Here is a 16,622-nt window from a genome sequence, read left to right as displayed (position 1 = left end):
TCGAGCAGGGAGGCCTGTGTGTAGCTTCACAGAAGCTGGACATCCCCCTTGCTCTTGGGGAGTCCCTTGGTCACGCTCCCTGCAGAGCCCTTCTTACACCACAGAAGGCAATCTGTTTGCACACAGGCTCGCCTGTGGACCACAGTCTTCCACCTTCTGAGGGTTTCTAAGCCTGTGCATGAGCGCACACAAAGACACACACACACACACACACACACACAGGCATCTGGTGTAAGCAGCAGGCGTGCTCATGGCTAGTGGTGGGAGGCCCTGGCAGAAGAGGTGATGAGGCCTTCAAGCAGACACTGCCCAGCCCAGAGCAAAGCAGGAAAGGCTGCCCAGGGCTGCTCCAGCCAGCACAGCCCTAGACTCGGCCCAGGGCAGAGCCAGCAGACCTTCCTTAGTGGATACACAGCTCTCCCTCCTCTGCCTCCCAAAGGCTGCTTGGTGGCCATAGATCACACCCACACATATTCCATGTCCTTGGAGCTGGACGGCTAGATAGAGAGCTCCAGGCCTGTCACTCATGAGCTGGGCCAATCTTACAGACCAGGTGAGGGTGGCTCAGGAAGGTTCCCTGACTTGACTAGGGTCAAGGAACAAAAGGCACAAGGTACCCCTTCCTCTTGAGATCAGAGGTCTGTGCGGACTCTGATGCCCCACCCCATGGGATCTCAGAGACCCAGAAGCTGTTATGATGTGTGACCTTTAAGAACTCTAGGAGCTGTCCTTTTGTATTCAGCATGCGGCAGAGAAGGCATGAATCCAGAGGCAGGAGTCCCTCAGGAAGCCAGTCTCCCTGAGAACCTTTCTCTCTGTCTCTGTCTCTTTCTCTCTCACCCACATGTGCACACTGAATCTGTAACTCCCACTGGGCCTGCTAGGGCAACAGACACATATTTGACAAAGAACTTGCATCCAGAATGTATAAAGACGTCTCACGGCTCAGTAAGAAGAAGACAAACAACCAAATGATTAAATATTAAAAGTGGGCAAAATGTTAGAACTGAAATTTCAAAGAAGCTATATGGATGGCAAATAAGCACATAAAGATGTTTAACAGCATGTGTCATTAGGAAAATGCCAATTAAAGCCATAAAGAGATCCCACTGCAAACCTATCGGAATGGTTAACAGGGAGAAGACGGACCACACTGAGGGCTGTCAAGGCGGCGGGTCTGAAGATGGGATTATAGAATGGTACGGCCGCTCTGGAGATCCTCGGGAGGTTTTGCCCAAGAGGACGGGAAAGTATTATCTACACAAAGACATACACACTCGCACACAGCAGCTGCATTTGTGATAGAAAAAACTGGGAAGAGACCCAACTGTCCATCCATCAGCAACGGAAAGGATAAACTGTGTTTTTTCTTCATCCACACAATGGAATACTACTCAGCAATAAAAAGGAATATATTGAAAATCACATGAATCCCAAAATAATTATGCTGAGTGAAAGAAGCCAGACCCCCCAAAAAACAACCAAAAAAGCACACACTGTAGGATTCCATTTTATATAAAATTCTAGAAAGTGCACAGTCATGGACAGCAATAGAGAGCACATCAGTGGCTGTCTGGGGATGGGGGAGGTGCGAGAGGGAGGACTTACACAAAGGGGCAAGAGGAAACTTTCGGAGATGATGGGTTTGTTCATTATCTTAACTGTGGTGATGATCCACACCGTGTCAAAACTTACCAAACCGAACATTTTAAATATAGGCAGCTTGTTGCCTGTTGACTACATTTCCATAAAACTGGGAGAAGGAGAAAGAGGGGAAGGGGTGGGGGAAAGAGAAGGAGAAGCAACCCCAGCAAGGAGTAGTGTTTCTCAGGAAGCCAGGAACACGCGCGTGTGCACACACACACACACATACAGAACACTGAGTACAAAACTGCCATTTGGCCTCTAAGGGTCTCTCAACCCAGGATTCTGGCCAAAAAGGACACCCAGTTACTTATCATTTGCTCATGACTTTTCCTGGACTCCCGCCCACCCCATGTGTGTGTGGCTCGAGCTGGGCCCTGGGGCTTCGAAGATGAAGTTCCTTCTGCCAGCCACGGTGCGGCTGCCCCAGAATTTGGCCTCAACCCTGAGCCGCATGCTTCAGACACACTAGCCAGGTTCCCTTCACCCCATCTGAGGTCCTTCTCTGCTCTAGGCTTTGCACCCCAGCAAAGGCCAGCTTTCTCTCTGTGCTGGCCACGTGGCCGGGCTGTACATGCAGAGGGCACTCGTGGGCCGGCCCTCAGCACGATCCAAGCAGACAGCAGCAGACCTCGGCAGCAGGGCCAGCATGGCTTCCAAAGAACGGGACCTGCCCCCCATCTCCCGCACCAAGCTCCTCACGCCTGTCTCTCAAGGGTGGCTTCTGTGCCAGGCCTCACAAGCCGCCAGCCAAACCCCCACTTTGGAAGATGCCGACCCAGCTTTCAGAGCCCCTGTGGCAGGGAGGCCTGGCCAGCACCAGCCTCAAGAGGGGCAATGAGGTGTCTGGAGGCCTCAGTCCTGGGAGACACAATCTCGACAGTGCTCCTGGAAAGGGCACAGGGAGAGCCTTGGAAGCTGTGGGCCCAGAAGAAGGAGATCTCACAAAGTACCAGAGTCATTCAGCCTTGTGGACGCCAGGCATCCTGGCCCATGTCTGCGGTTCCAACCTCATTGCCTTTCCCTGCCCTCACTCTCGCTCAGCAACTATGGAGCCCTAGGGGCTTGTATCTAGAACTTCACATGGGAGGATGCCCAGGGAGGGCCGGCCGCAGACACATTTTAATAGACAAATGTTGCCTGGTTGGCCACATTTTAGAAACAAAAGATGTCACAAACATCCCTGTTCTTGTAAGTCAGAGGATCCTCAGAACACAGGACCAGTACACTGGCATGGCGAGAGAGATGGAGGAGGCCAGCTCTTGCCAGCAAATGCTTGGCAGGGGGCGACAGTCCCCGACCAGCCTGGAGCCCCGTTCTGCCTCTGTCAAGACAATGGAACTTGAGGTTCCTTGCTCTCCATGTTTTATTCTGGCATCTAGACCTCCTGATGACCTTAGGAGGTAGACAGCCTCATGTCCCCATTTCACAGAAGAGGAAAGAGAGCAGCGTGACTCCGGAGCCAAACACAAGAACACGTCTGTGATGCACAGAGCAAAATGTGGACAGCAGAGTTTTTAATGAAGCAAAATGCATCTAATTTGGAGTACCTTTTTTTTTTTCTAACTGGTATTATATATTATATAGTCTTCTTGCTTTGGGGGTAGAGGTGTTAAAATGCTCTTTCTCTCACTGTACGGCAATGGTAGTAAACAGAAATCTGTTTAAGTGTCATTTGAATGTCCATCTGGCAAAATACAAAGTTGGCAAAGCTAGGCCAGATTCCCAAATGTACTGATCTTTGAAATCTAAGTCTGAGAAGCACTGCTCTGCTGTATAGCCTTCCAGGCCAGAACGACAGCATGCTTTTCCTCTTTCTCCTGGTTCAAAAAAAAACCTAAAAAAAACAACAACTACAAAAAACCCTCAACAACCCACCAATCCTAAACCATCTCTATCTTCACCTCATCCTGCCTTTGAAGTGGTGGCTTTTGAAGCGAGCCTTCCCCAAGCCCCCTCCCTCCAGCAAACCCACAGAGTCTTTACTCGTGCCTCTTGTTATATTTCTCTCATTCCTCCTCAAGTTACGGTTACCTGTATCCTACCCACACTTGCTCCCCTGAAGAGCTTATAGAACAGAAGAAAGAGCTGGCCAGTCAGCACTTGAAGGACCCTCAGACACCTCCGCCTCTGCCTGTTGGTTTGTGGGTGTGGAAAAGCCAAGGCCAGGTCATCCAGGGAGTTGAGGGCAGAGTAGAGAGGAGATGAGGACCTACGGCTCCTGATGCCTGGGTGCTGGCTCTTTCCACTTCCCCAGGCTGCTTCCCAGACACTCCCTTCTGGTTGGCTCAGCACCTCAGTTCAGAGGACACTGCTGAACATGAAACAAATCCTGCATGAGTATGTCTCCATTTGGATGGGCAGAGCAGCCTGAGGGACACGGGCCTCCTCTTCTCTGTAGGCCCTCTGCTCCAGCTCCGTATCACTGGCATCAAGCCTTCCCTCAGCATGAGCTGTCCATCCAGTGAAGAAATGGCCCTCCAGCCCCTGGTGACCTGGATGCAGAAAGACCCCATATGGCTCAGGAATACAATCCCAATTAGGTCAGAGTTAAAGATTCCAGCCTTGCTGCGTAATTTTGGGTAAATGCCTTCACCTCTCCAGGTGTCAGGTACTCCAGACAGGTGCACACTGGGAAGAGAGATGAAGAAGTCCCCGAACCTACTGGCTTAGCAATCTAGCATTAGACAGGCTTGCCAAGAGGAATTTCAGAGAGCCTTGCCTCTAGAAGCCTCTAAAGACAGGAAAGGTTCTCGGACTCCTGGGACAAATGGATTATTCCACTAGAGCTGTGCCAGGGTGAGCTTGAATGGTCCCTCAGACTCCATGGCCACTTTTTGTGTTGCTCGAGTCAAAAGCCAACAAATCTTTAGAACAGTCTGGAAATGTCCTAAGCTGGGTGGATAACGAGGATGACGCTGATTCATAAACTCAACTCCGAAAACAAGGACGTGACAAAGGTACCATGTCTTTCGAGCCTTTCTGGCCCTCGGAGTAAGAAAGGTCTTCACCCCTCTCTGACCTGCCATTACACACCTTAATCACGGCTCCTAGTTGATTTATCAGACCTGCATGTTTAGATGTTTGTCTCCTGCTCAGTTATCAGTTTCTTGAAGCAAGGGGTCACCTCTTTTTTTTTTTTTTTTTTTTAGATTTTATTTTTATTTTTTGATAGAGATCACAAGTAGACAGAGAGGCAGGCAGAGAGAGAGGGGGAAGCAGGCTCCCTGCCGAGCAGAGAGCCCGATGTGGGGCTCGATCCCAGAACCCTGGGATCATGACCTGAACTGAAGGCAGAGGTTTTAACCCACTGAGCCACCCAGGCACCCCTCAAGGGGTCACCTCTTACTCTTTCCTGTATCCCAAGCACTTAGCCCAGGGTTTGGCTAAGAAATAATAAGCAAATGCTGACCAGTGTTTAACTAGACAAGGAACACCCCCCCACCACTACCACCTTTTCTGAGACAAGGTGGCAGTTAGGTCTCTGTCCATCTGCAGGATGGAAATGCCAGCTTTCAGAGGGAGACCGGCTTACACAAAGTTACTAAGTTAACATGAGGGACCAGACTAGAGACCACCACGCTGACTCCCAGTATGGTGTGCCCCCAGCTCATCAGCTGTGTGACTCTGGGCGGGGCTCTTCCTCTCTCCACCCTGGCTTTGTCTCTGGTGAAATGGGTCAAAGTCATACCAGGATTGTCATAGGAATAAATGAAACAGAGCACAACCCATTGGGAGCACTTACATTGTGCGTCTCTCGTGACTATTATTCAGGCCCAGCAGTGAACGGGCACACACCACCCACCAGCAAAGCAGGGCTCATGGTGAAAGGAAGGCTTCCCACCCTGACATACACCCTCTTCAACCCAGCAAATACCCTGAAGTCATCACTTTGGGGAAGCATCTGATCTCCGGTCACGATCCCTTCACTGATTTCCCTTCTCCAAACCCCAAGGCACGTGCACAAGAGCACACACAATTCACGGTGATGACAACAAAGCCTGCATGGGGTTGGGGAGCAAAACCTTTGGAAAAGCACGCGCTTCCTGGTCAGACAGACTGGTGTCATGGAACATGCTGTCCTTCCTATCTGTACCGCCACAGCCGAGTAAGTCTCTCTCAGCCTCGGGCTCTCCAACTTCCAAACAGGTATAATGTGTGACAAGGACCACCCAAGGTAAGTCATGGCCTGATAGTCCACAGATGATATTAAGAGCAATAATACTTGTCCCATTTTCATTTAACAAAATGCACATGACAAAACGTCAGATCAGAAGGGGCTTTAAGGATCAAGTCGTCCAGTCTTGTCATCTGGACTTGTCATCAGGACCCAGAGGTCCTGACTGGCCCAAGGTCACACACTGAGGCAGGGGTGGAGTGAGACCTGGGGCCTGGGTCTCTGGATTTTCTACTGCATGTGCACTTTGGCCCACTTGATTCTCTTCATCTGCCCTCCTCCCAATACCCACAAGCACAGCGACGGGCTAGAATCACATTCTTCCCAACCCTCTTCTCTTCACACTCTCTTAAACCAGCAGGCACCATCTGTTTGCCAACGTCACCCCTCTCCCAGCCTCACTGAGTCCCTTCCAGCCTGCCTCAAGGAGAAGATGAACCAATCGCTGGCTACTGGCATTAGCACTAATGACACTATTAGTACTAGTGATTAATGACCACCAGCAAACTGCACAGTGCCCCGGGCTTAAGAGTGCTTTTCCTACAACCGTCAACCTATTCCCACAGTTTCTCCCTAACCTAGTGGGCTTAGGGACATTACTTCCTCAAACTCATTCAACATTTACTGAGCACCTACTTCGTGCCTAGCCAGGGGCTAGAGGTTGGAGACATAGATAGGAAGAAAGCAGGGTCTCCATCAGGAGGCACTCACAATCTAATGGGGATTTAGGGCAGGTGGGGACATAACTTCATTTGGCCCAAATGATGCAGCAGCAATATGCCCTGCCCCAGCCTATAGGGAGGCTTCTCTATCATGCTGTCAAGAGGCAGAGTGTTATCTGTGGAATACATTGGAGCAAGAAAGGGTGAGTTCTGGGCTGGAAGGACAGCAGGAGGGAAGATAAAGAATAGGAAATACAGACACCAAACACTCAACTGCCAGTCTCAGGGAGATTCTAGTGAGAGATTCCAGGGAGGGCAAGGGAGCAGCAGCAGGCCCCCTCTGGGATCAGGAGGCCCCAGTCCCTGACCCCTGCCAGCACACAAGATTCTGATGCTTCTCTTCCCTTAGGGACTTTGCTCTTGGATGCCAAGATTTCCCAAACCCAGTGCTGGGCTGTATATGCCTCCTTGGGACCATCATTTGCTAGAATGATGTCACGGCCCTTGCAGTGGAAATGTTTGTATCTCCTGGATGCTTCCTAGGCCCTCAGCCCAACATACTCCAGCATTCATTATCCCCTGGCAGGGATGCCATCCGCAGGGCCGTGGAAGAGATCTGTGGGGTGGGGGGCAGGGAGAAGAGGCTAAAAACAGCCGCCCCTCTTCTCTTCCCCGAGTCTGTCTCTCAAGTCCTGCGACCCTTGAACACCTACTATGTGCCAGGCACAGGCACTGTTTTAGGTGCTTCCTGACATTTCTCATTTAATCATCACTCAGCCCTCTGAGGCATGCCTGCCTCTTCCCAGATTTACAGATGAGGAAATTGAAGCTTGGGGATGGAAAGCAACCCCACGAAGGTCACCCCAGCAATGGAGTAGGGATGCCACTCTAGGACTGCCTAGTGCCTCCTGTTTCACGAGGCTCACAAGGTCATGTTTCACTAGAGAAGTCCAGAGTTGAAAAAGGCCAACTGAGGAAACCCCAATTATTTCATAAGCCCAGACTTAAATTCTGGGTTGCTTTCGAGGGGTCCCCCTGACATGTAAGAGCTACTTGAATGACATGTCATAACTATACAGACCATTGAATCCAACTCCTGCATTTAACAGATGAACAGACAGACACCCACGCCTAAAGGATTTTAAGATGGCTACTGGGGGCCTACTAGCAGCCTAAGGGACTCAAACCCCACTCTCTGGCACTTCCTTTACACCACCGTGCCTGCAGAGACCACCTTTTCCCGAGAAGTTCCTCCAGTCCATCCCACACCTCCAGATGGGCAGAGAGGGCAGAGGAAACAGGCAGCCTTGTGACCAGGCCTCTCCCCAGTCTGCAGGGTTGAAGAAGGGAACATGGGGCTTCCCAGGCTAGTAGGTGTTCTGCTGAGGAGCGGAGGGAGAAAGCATCCTATCCTGCAGGATCTCCTGGAGACTGGGCCTCAGACCTCCCTCTGTAGGGGTCATGGGTATGTTTTCCAGATCTACTGCAGAGCCCTGCCCCTTCGCAGGGGGGAATATGGTAAAGAAGCAGTCACTGGCACTTGACCTTGGGTTGGGAGGGGGGGTTCCACCCTTCTTCCATCCTTCTTCCACCCCTAGGTACCCTTGCTCTACCTCAAAAAGGGAAAGGGGCTTAAATATTTGCTAAACGCCGGCGAGAACAGGGTGGTCCCCAAACCTCTCCTAATCGCCCACCTTGGGCATTTTCCCGCAGCAATCAGCATCCAGTAATTAGTGATTTTCACGGTTTGGGGGTGGGGGGAATGAAGGGAGGGTAGGAATGAGTCACGGTTAACCCCTCCTCGGCCGGTGCCCTCTGAGGGATTCTACCGCAGCGGGCGGTCCCCAGCGGTCCCCGCCCGCCGGCCGGGTGCAGCGCAGGGTCCCCTCTCCGCGCGGCCTCGGCCTCCTCACCTGAGTTCGCTGGCGTTCCGCAGCCCGCCGGCTCGCACCGCTCCGGCCCCGCTTGGCGCAGCGCCTCTGCAGTCGCGGCTGCGGCTGTCTGGCCCTGCTCAGCAACCTGCGGCGGCGAGGGAAAACACACAGACAGGGGCGGGTGAACGCGGGCGGGGACACCGGGCGGCCGAGCCCCCCGTAGCTGCCAGCTGGGCCGCAGCAGCCAAGAAGCCTGGGGGCAGGTTGCTTGCCTGCCGGGCGCTTGGTCCCGTCTGCTTCCCGGCGCGGCCCGCGCCTCCCCTCCCCCCACCCGCTCTCGGCACTTGCCGCTGCAGTGGGCGCAGCTGGGCGGTGGGCCCGGAGGTCCCCGGGGTCCCTGTCATCACCTGCGGAGGCTTCCATGGCTTCGGCTGCCCTGCCCAGGCCGCCGACCTGCTCTCCGGAGCCCCTGCTGGAGGCGGCTCGCCAGGGCTGGGGCTGCCGGGAGGGAGGGAAAGGGAGGGTGAGGTGGATGGAAGGGACCAGCCAGTGGGCGGCTCGATGGCAGCTGCGTAAGCGGCCCGTCTTCACTTTCCTTCTTAAAGAGATAGTTGGCATCTTGCTCCAGAGGGCGTGGGAGCCGGGGCGCGAGCACGCATGGGGTGGGGTCCTCTCGCACCTACACGCCACCCTGTGCTCAGAGCTGGGCAGTGGGGCACTGAGGAAAGCGCATTGTCCACGGACAGGCGGTGGGATCCTGGGCAAGTCCCTTCACCTCCCTGGGCCTCAGCTTTCTCATCTGAAACATGGGTCGATGACACCAATCTCACTTCCTGGCACACTGACGTTTTATGTTAAATAGTAATGTCCTCTGAATTCCGTGAGGAACACTTTTCGCTTCTGAGTACCGGGGTAACTTATTAAATGTGAACAGCATTTGGACTACTAAGGAAAATGAAGGCAAGAATCTTAAATATCTGAAAATGAAAATGTTTGTCTTTGAAGTATTGAGATGGTTAATCTTTGAAAACACAGAGAGATCATCATACCCTGAATTAAGTGTTCATTATACACCTTTTCCCTGTCTTCCATCTGCTAATGCAGGGGAGATAAGGGGACCAAAGAGCCCAGAAAAGTGGCTTCTCTCCCTAGCCCTTCCACTTCGAGCCATTCAACCTTAGATAAGTTAACTAGTTCTCTGAACTTGTTTCTTATCTGCTCCATGTGTAAGAAGTGGGGAGCAGCAGAAAGGGGCTCTTCTGAACCACCTTTCTGGTTAGTCATTCCTTGCCGCAAAACCATCCCTCGCTTTTCCAGGTCTCGGCTCAAATGTCACTGTCTCAGGGAGGCCTTCCCTGACCACCCTACATAACATAGTAATTTCCTCCTCCTTTTGCCCTAGTTTTTTTGTATTTCCAGCTGACATGTTGTATAAATACTATTTGTCTGTCATTGTCATCTTTACTAGAATGTACGTTCTATGAGGGAAGGAACTTTGTACTTTCCCTTGCTATCCTCACAGTGCCTAGAGTAGTACTTGACACTTACCAGGCGCTCAGTAAATACCGACTAAGTGAATGAGAGAGCAAGCACACCTTGTGCCAGGCGCAGTCTTCCATACAAACTAGGCCAAATGCCATCCTTGTCTCCTAAGACTCTTAGGTCAAGTCTGTCTACTCTTGGCAGGGACGAACTGTTACCCTCTGCTCTCCACCTAAGCTGAGGGAGAATTTGTAAAGTGATTTTGCCCTCTTTGTATCATGATTCTGCAGTACTGGCCTGGCGAGAACAGTATTTATAAAGTACAGGGGGAAAATTTTTACTTTAAATCTACTGTTATTTTTCAGTTAAATCTTTTTCTGTGGCTGGAATTTGTGATAATCCACCACTCTGTAACAATGCCTATAATTCTGAAACTTATTTTTTTGGTGTTGATTATATTCTTCCTTCTAGTCTATTAAGTTGAATTTTCCTTTCAGATGGCCATCATTACATTATGCCTTGTGGAATAACATGGCAGGGCAATTGTAGCAGGAATAGGAAATCATAGTTGAAAAAGCCATGTGAAATAAGGTCTGCTGTCAAAAAACAAAAGCAAAAACAACCTAATGCTGTATTAGCAAGTTAATAATATGTTCTATCTGCCATAAGGCCCACTTAAATTGTGTGACTTCTTTGCACTTGAAGCAAAACCAAAGGAAACCATACAATTTGTTTTCTTATCAGGAGATAATTTCTAAGATCCTCACTAAAATAAATTTTGTCTGTCCCCATGAGTTTTTTGATTTGTTTTAATTAATTAATTAATTTGGCTTGGTATTTAGAAGACTACATTTCCCAGAAATCTCCACAAACAACTTCCCCCAATCAAGAGAGCACCTGCACCCATATTACTTCCATCTGTGATGGTGTTAGCTAGTAAAGAATTCTCTCCTCAGCATTATAAGGCATGTGATGAAGAGAACCAGTATTTAGTTAAAATGTAAATCACAACAAATGTGGATTTTAAGCATAAATCAAATTATTCTAAAGTAGTTAGTAATTTGGGGGTATCTGCGTGGCTCAGTTGGTTAAGTGGCTGCCTTTGGCTCAGTTCATGATCTCAGGCTTCTGGGATTGGCCGCCCTCTCCCCTGCAGATAGTCTGCTTCTCCCTCTGTCCCTCCCTGCCACTCATGAGTGCACACTCAAGCTCTCTCTCTGAAATAAATAAATAAAATCTTAAAAAAAATTAGTAGTTTTGTTTTATACTAATTATGAGATACTCAAATTTGCTTTATTTCAAAAGCAATTTTGGTTCCTACCCTGGATAAACAGAATAAACTGAATGCAGCAGTAAAACCTGAACAAATAGCAGCTACATGAGGAATCTGAAGAGAAAATACTAGCAGGCAAATTGGGGAAGAAGGCCAGAATTTTCTGGCTTAGTGACTAGCAAACTTACCATTTTTGTTTCCTCTGGAATCTCCTGGCCTAGTCTCAAGGCAACCCAAATCTGGACTTGGAGAATCAACACAGAGAAAGCTACCAAAGCAGCTCTCTTGTTCTGACCTGAAGTTCAGGAAAAGGAGACCCTCTTCTGTTCAGTGTGAGTGGGGGAAAATAATTTTCCTTCTTTAAACTTTTCTCCATTGTCTCATGACCCAGCCCCCAGGTGATCCTGCAGTGGTGGCTAGGACAACAGGGACCCACATGTCTCAAACTCTGAGAGAAGGAGAGACTTCTCCAATCAGAGTAACTGTGGTCTTGAGAGAGGGTGAGCCTCTGATTTTTTTGGTCTCCTTATGTCTTCCCATCATTTGGCTTCAGATGCAGGTGCAAGTGTGGGAAGAAGCCAACAAAAGAGAAGAGTAAATAAATATCCACACTCCAGCTTTCTGATGAACCCCAAAGAAAGGAACCAAATAATAATAATTTAAAAATGATAATAATTTTCAGTTACTAGTGAAAACTTAAGAAAAAAATCTTGAAAGCAATCAGAGAAAAAGTATGTATTAATTACACAGGAAGAGTGATTTGAATAACTGGATTTCTCAACCAAAACCATAGATGGCAAGAAAAAATGGAACAAAATTTTTAAATCACTGAAAGAAAAAATCAGACAACCAGGATTCCATATGCAGCAAAATTATCCTTCAGGAATAAAGGTATATAAAGATATTCTCAGATAAAGAAAAACTAAAAGAATTCATTGTCAGCAGACCTGCTCTGAAGGAACTGCTGAAGAAAATTCTTCAGACAGAAGGGAGATGATATAAGGAAACATGAAATAAAAGGAAGGAAAGAACAATAAAAATGGTAAATATCTGGGTAAATTTAAGAAACTATTTTTCTCTTCTTGAATTCTTTGAAGTAAGTTTGACAGTTGAAAGCAGAAATCATAACACAGTCTGATGGGGTTTCAATATATATAGATAAGACAATTACAATATAAAGGAGGAAGTGTAAAGGAAACTTTTATGATGTAAGGTTTCTACACTCCAGTTAAAGTGGTAAAATACTGATTCTAAGTAGGGTGTGAAAAGTTAAGTGTATATATTGTAATTCTCAGGGATCCTTAAAAATACCTATAACAAAAGATATAGTTAAAAAAAACAGGTAAATTAAATGGAATTCTAAAAATATGTTCAAATATTTTAAAATAAGGCAAGAAAGGGGGAACAGAGAAACAAAAAATGGGGAGAACAAATAGTAAACACATATTAAAAGGCAGATCGATGTCCAAACATACCAATATTTATATAAAAAATATATGTTTTTTTTAAAAGATTTTATTTATTTGACAAAGAGAGACACAGCAAGAAAGGGAACACAAGCAGGGGGAGTGGGAGAGGGAGAAGCAAGCCTTCTGCTAAGCAGGGAGCCCAATGCAGGGCTCGAACCAGGACCCTGCAATCATGACCTGAGCCAGAGGAAGATACTTAGTGACTGAGCCACCCAGGCGCCCCCAAACTAAATGGTTTAGATACATCAATTAAAAAGAGATAATCAGAATGAATTAAAAAAATGACTTAAACAGAGGCTGTCTATAAAAACTAACTTTAAATATAATGATATAGGTAGTTTAAAAGTAAGACATAGAAAAACACATACCATGCAATCATGAAAGCTGGAGTGGTTTAAGATGAGAAAAAGTAGACTTTGGAGCAAAGAAAATTACCATGGTTAAAGAGAATCATTATACAAAAATAAAAGGGTCACTTACCAGGAAGATATAATTGTAAATGTGTATGCACCTAATAAAAGAGCTTCAAAATACATGAGGCAAAAGCCATCAGAACTAAAAGGAGAAATACACAGATTCACAATTACAGCTTTAGAGATGAATTCTCTTTTCTCAGTAATCAGTAGAATGAGTAGACAGAAAACAAGCAAGGATAAGGAGAAATGAAGAGCACTGTCAATCAACTAGGTCCAATCGACACTGACAGAACACTTCACCTAACAACTGCAGAATATATGCTTTTCAAGTGCCATGGAACATCTGCCAATACTGGGTCATAAAACAAACCTTAAAAAATTTAAAAGAATCTAACTCATTTAAAGTATGTTCTTTGACCATGATTTAAACTAGAAATGAATTACAGAAAGATAACAGGAAAATCTCCCTTGAAAATTAAATAATATCCTTCTAAATAATCTACAGGTCAAAAAGGAAGTCTCAAAAGAAATCAGAAGATAGGCATGCCTGAGTAGCTCAGTTGGATAAGTACCTGCCTTTGGCTCAGGTTGTGATTCTGGGGGTCCTGGCATCAAGCTTCAAGCCCTGCATCAGGCTCCCTCCTCAGTGGAGGGAGCTTCTCCCTCTCTCTGCCTCTCCCCCCAGTCATGTTCTTTTTGTCTCTCTCTAATAAATAAGTAAAATCTTTTTTTTTAAATAAATAAGTAAAATCTTTAAAAAAGAAAAAGAAATTAGAAAATATTTTGAACTGAACAAAAATGAAAATACAACATATCAACATATGGGCAATGCAGCTGAAGTAGTACTTGAAGGGAAATACATAACATTAAGAGTTTGAATTAGAAAAGAAGAAAGGTCTCAAATCAAGTAAGCTTCCATTTTAGCAAAACAAACTCAAAACAGGCCAAAGGAAAGAAATATTAAATATCAGAGCAAAAATTAATGAAACTGAAAAAAGAAAAAAAAGTGAGAAAATCAATGAAACCAAAAGCTGGTTCTTTGAAAAGGCCAATAAATTTAATAAGTCTCTAGTATGACTGAAAAGAAAAAGAAGACACAGATTAACAGTATCTGGAATGAAAGAGGGATTATTACCATCGACCTTGCAGACATTAAAAGGATAATAAGGGAATACTCCAAACAACTCTACACACATAATCACCAATTTAGATGAAATGGAACAATTCCTCGAAAACTACCAAAAGTCACTCAAAATGAAAAAGATAACTGAATAGGCCTACAACTATTTTAAAAAATGGAATTCGTAGTTTAAGACCTTCCCAAATATAAATTCTCAGATCCAGATTGTTTCATGTGTGAATTCTATCAAACATTTAAATAAGAAATAAAACAAATTCTCTGTAGTCTCTTTCAGAAAAATAAGAGGAGGAAACCCTTCCCAAGTTATTTTATGAAGCCAGTATTATCCTGACACCAAAACCAGAAGAAAATAAATAAGAAAAGACAAATACCCTTATGAACTAATATCCCTCATGAATACATAGGCAAAAATCCTAAACAAAAACAAAACACCAAATCCATATGAAAATATGTTCGACATCTTTAGTTATTGGGAAAATGCAAATCAAAACTATGAGATATTTCACATTCACTAAGATAGCTATAATTTTTAAAAGGAACAATAATAAGCACTGACAAATTGGAACTCTGATACATTGCTGACAGAAAGGTAAAATGGCACATCTACTTTGAAAGACAGCTTGACAGTTCCTCAAAAAGTTAAACATGGAGTTATCATATGACCCCGCAATTCCACTCCTAGGTATAAATCCAAGCAAGATGAAAACATGAATATACAAAAACTTAAATACTCATGTTCACAGCCACATTGTTCATAATAGTCAAAAAGTGGGAACAACCACATGTCTACCAACTGGTGAATGGATAAACAAAATGTATATCCATATAATGGAGTAATAATTTAGCCACTAAACAGAATGAAGTACGGGTACATTCTACAACGTGGAAAAACCTTGAAAATGTTATGCTAAGCAAAAACAGTCAGACACAAGACATATACTGTGTGAGAGTCAAAAGGTGCATTAGCGGTTGCCTGGAGCTGTGGGGAAAGAGGGAGTGAGGAGTGATTGTACTAAGTATGGGGTTTCTTTTTGAGCGATGAAAACAGTCTAAAATTAGATAATGGGAATAGTTGCATAACAATGTGAATATAAACATGAAGTGATCACTTTAAAAGGGGTGAATTTTAAGGTATGTAAATTATGTCTCAATAAAGCTGTTAAAATAAATTAGCAAACTGAATCTGGAGATCAAGTAGAGTTTATCCTGGAAATGCATCTTAGCCAAGTAGAGTTTATCCTGGATATGCTAAACTGATTAAAAAATTCAAAAATCAATTGGTGAAATCCACCATATTCGGTGTAAAGAAAAAACCCATGAAACAATCAATTCAGAAAGTGTTTGGCAAAATTAACATCCATTCTCACACACACACACACACACACATACCCAACTCTCAGCAAACTAAAAATAAAAGGAATATCCTCAACCTGACAAAAATTATCCCTCCCCTCAAACCATTATAGCTAATATCATACAGAATGGTGAAGGTGAATGCTTTCCTTCTCACACTGGGAAGAGACTGACAAGGAAGAAATAAAACTGTCCTTCTTTGTAGACAACATGATTATCTATATAGAAAATCCCAAGGAATCTACCAAACAAAAACAAAAACAAAAATGAAAAAACACAGAAACCAAAAAAACCCTCCTGGAACTAATTTTTAAGTTTAGCAAGGTCACAGAATACAAAATAATCTGCAAAAGTCAATTGCATGAATGACAAAATTGTAGAGATGGAAAACAGATTAGTGGTTGTCAAGAACTAGGGAGAAGGGTACAAAGGGAAGCAGTTCTGGCTTCAGAAAAGTATGACAAAGGATCCTCATAATGGAGCTCTTCTGTTTTTTGACTGTGGTGGTGGTCACATGAGCTACATATGTAGTAAAATTGCATAGAACTAAACACATACAAATGAGTGCATATAAAACTGGTGAAATATGAATAAGGTGAATAGACCGTATCAATGTCAATTTCCCATGATATTGTACTATAATTATGCAAAATGTCACCATTGGGGGAACCGGGTAAAGGGTATACAGAATCTTTCTGTGTTATTTTTTACAATGCCATGGAATCCTATAATTATCTCAAAATAAAAAGTAACAAAAGGTCAGTTGTAACTCTCATACTTCTAATGTGAGTGCAAAAAGGTACATCTACTCTGGAAAATGAACTGATAATTTCTTTATAGAGTTAAACATGCACTTACCATTTGAGCGAGTAATCCCACTCCTAGATATTTGCCCTAGAGAAACTGTGCACGAGTGTATTTAGCAGCTCCATTTATAATTGTCTAAAACTGGGTACAACTTCAGTGTACTCCAGAGGGTAAATGAATAAATAAACTGTGGTATATCCAGACAACAGAATACTATTCAGCAATTAATAGTATCAAACCACTGCTAAGTGCAGCCACGTGGACAAATCTCAAAGGCATACTGAGTGAAAGAAGCCAGTCTCAAAAAGGTAACATATTATTTGA

The 16,622-nt window shown here is 45.2% G+C and overlaps 1 protein-coding gene across 4 annotated transcripts in view; it reads right to left on the bottom strand.

The window, feature by feature from the left end:
* SNPH (syntaphilin) overlaps window positions 1–8,837 on the bottom strand; it is a 36,236-nt gene extending 27,399 nt beyond the window's left edge. For 2 of the 4 annotated variants that reach the window (XM_044263318.1, XM_044263321.1), the window contains exon 1: window positions 8,397–8,426. The gene's annotated coding sequence lies outside the window, so the exon portion shown is untranslated. Of the gene's footprint in view, window positions 1–8,396; window positions 8,503–8,764 lie in introns of those variants that run through there. The other 2 variants (XM_044263322.1, XM_044263320.1) reach the window with 2 other exon arrangements.
* Window positions 8,838–16,622: the final 7,785 nt, after the last annotated feature.

This window comes from Neovison vison, chromosome 8, assembly GCF_020171115.1.
Source record: "Neovison vison isolate M4711 chromosome 8, ASM_NN_V1, whole genome shotgun sequence".
In the NCBI taxonomy this organism is placed as follows: Eukaryota; Metazoa; Chordata; class Mammalia; order Carnivora; family Mustelidae; genus Neogale; species Neogale vison.
Note: the sequence above shows the minus strand (reverse complement) of the source record. Positions and strands in the feature narration are given on the sequence as shown.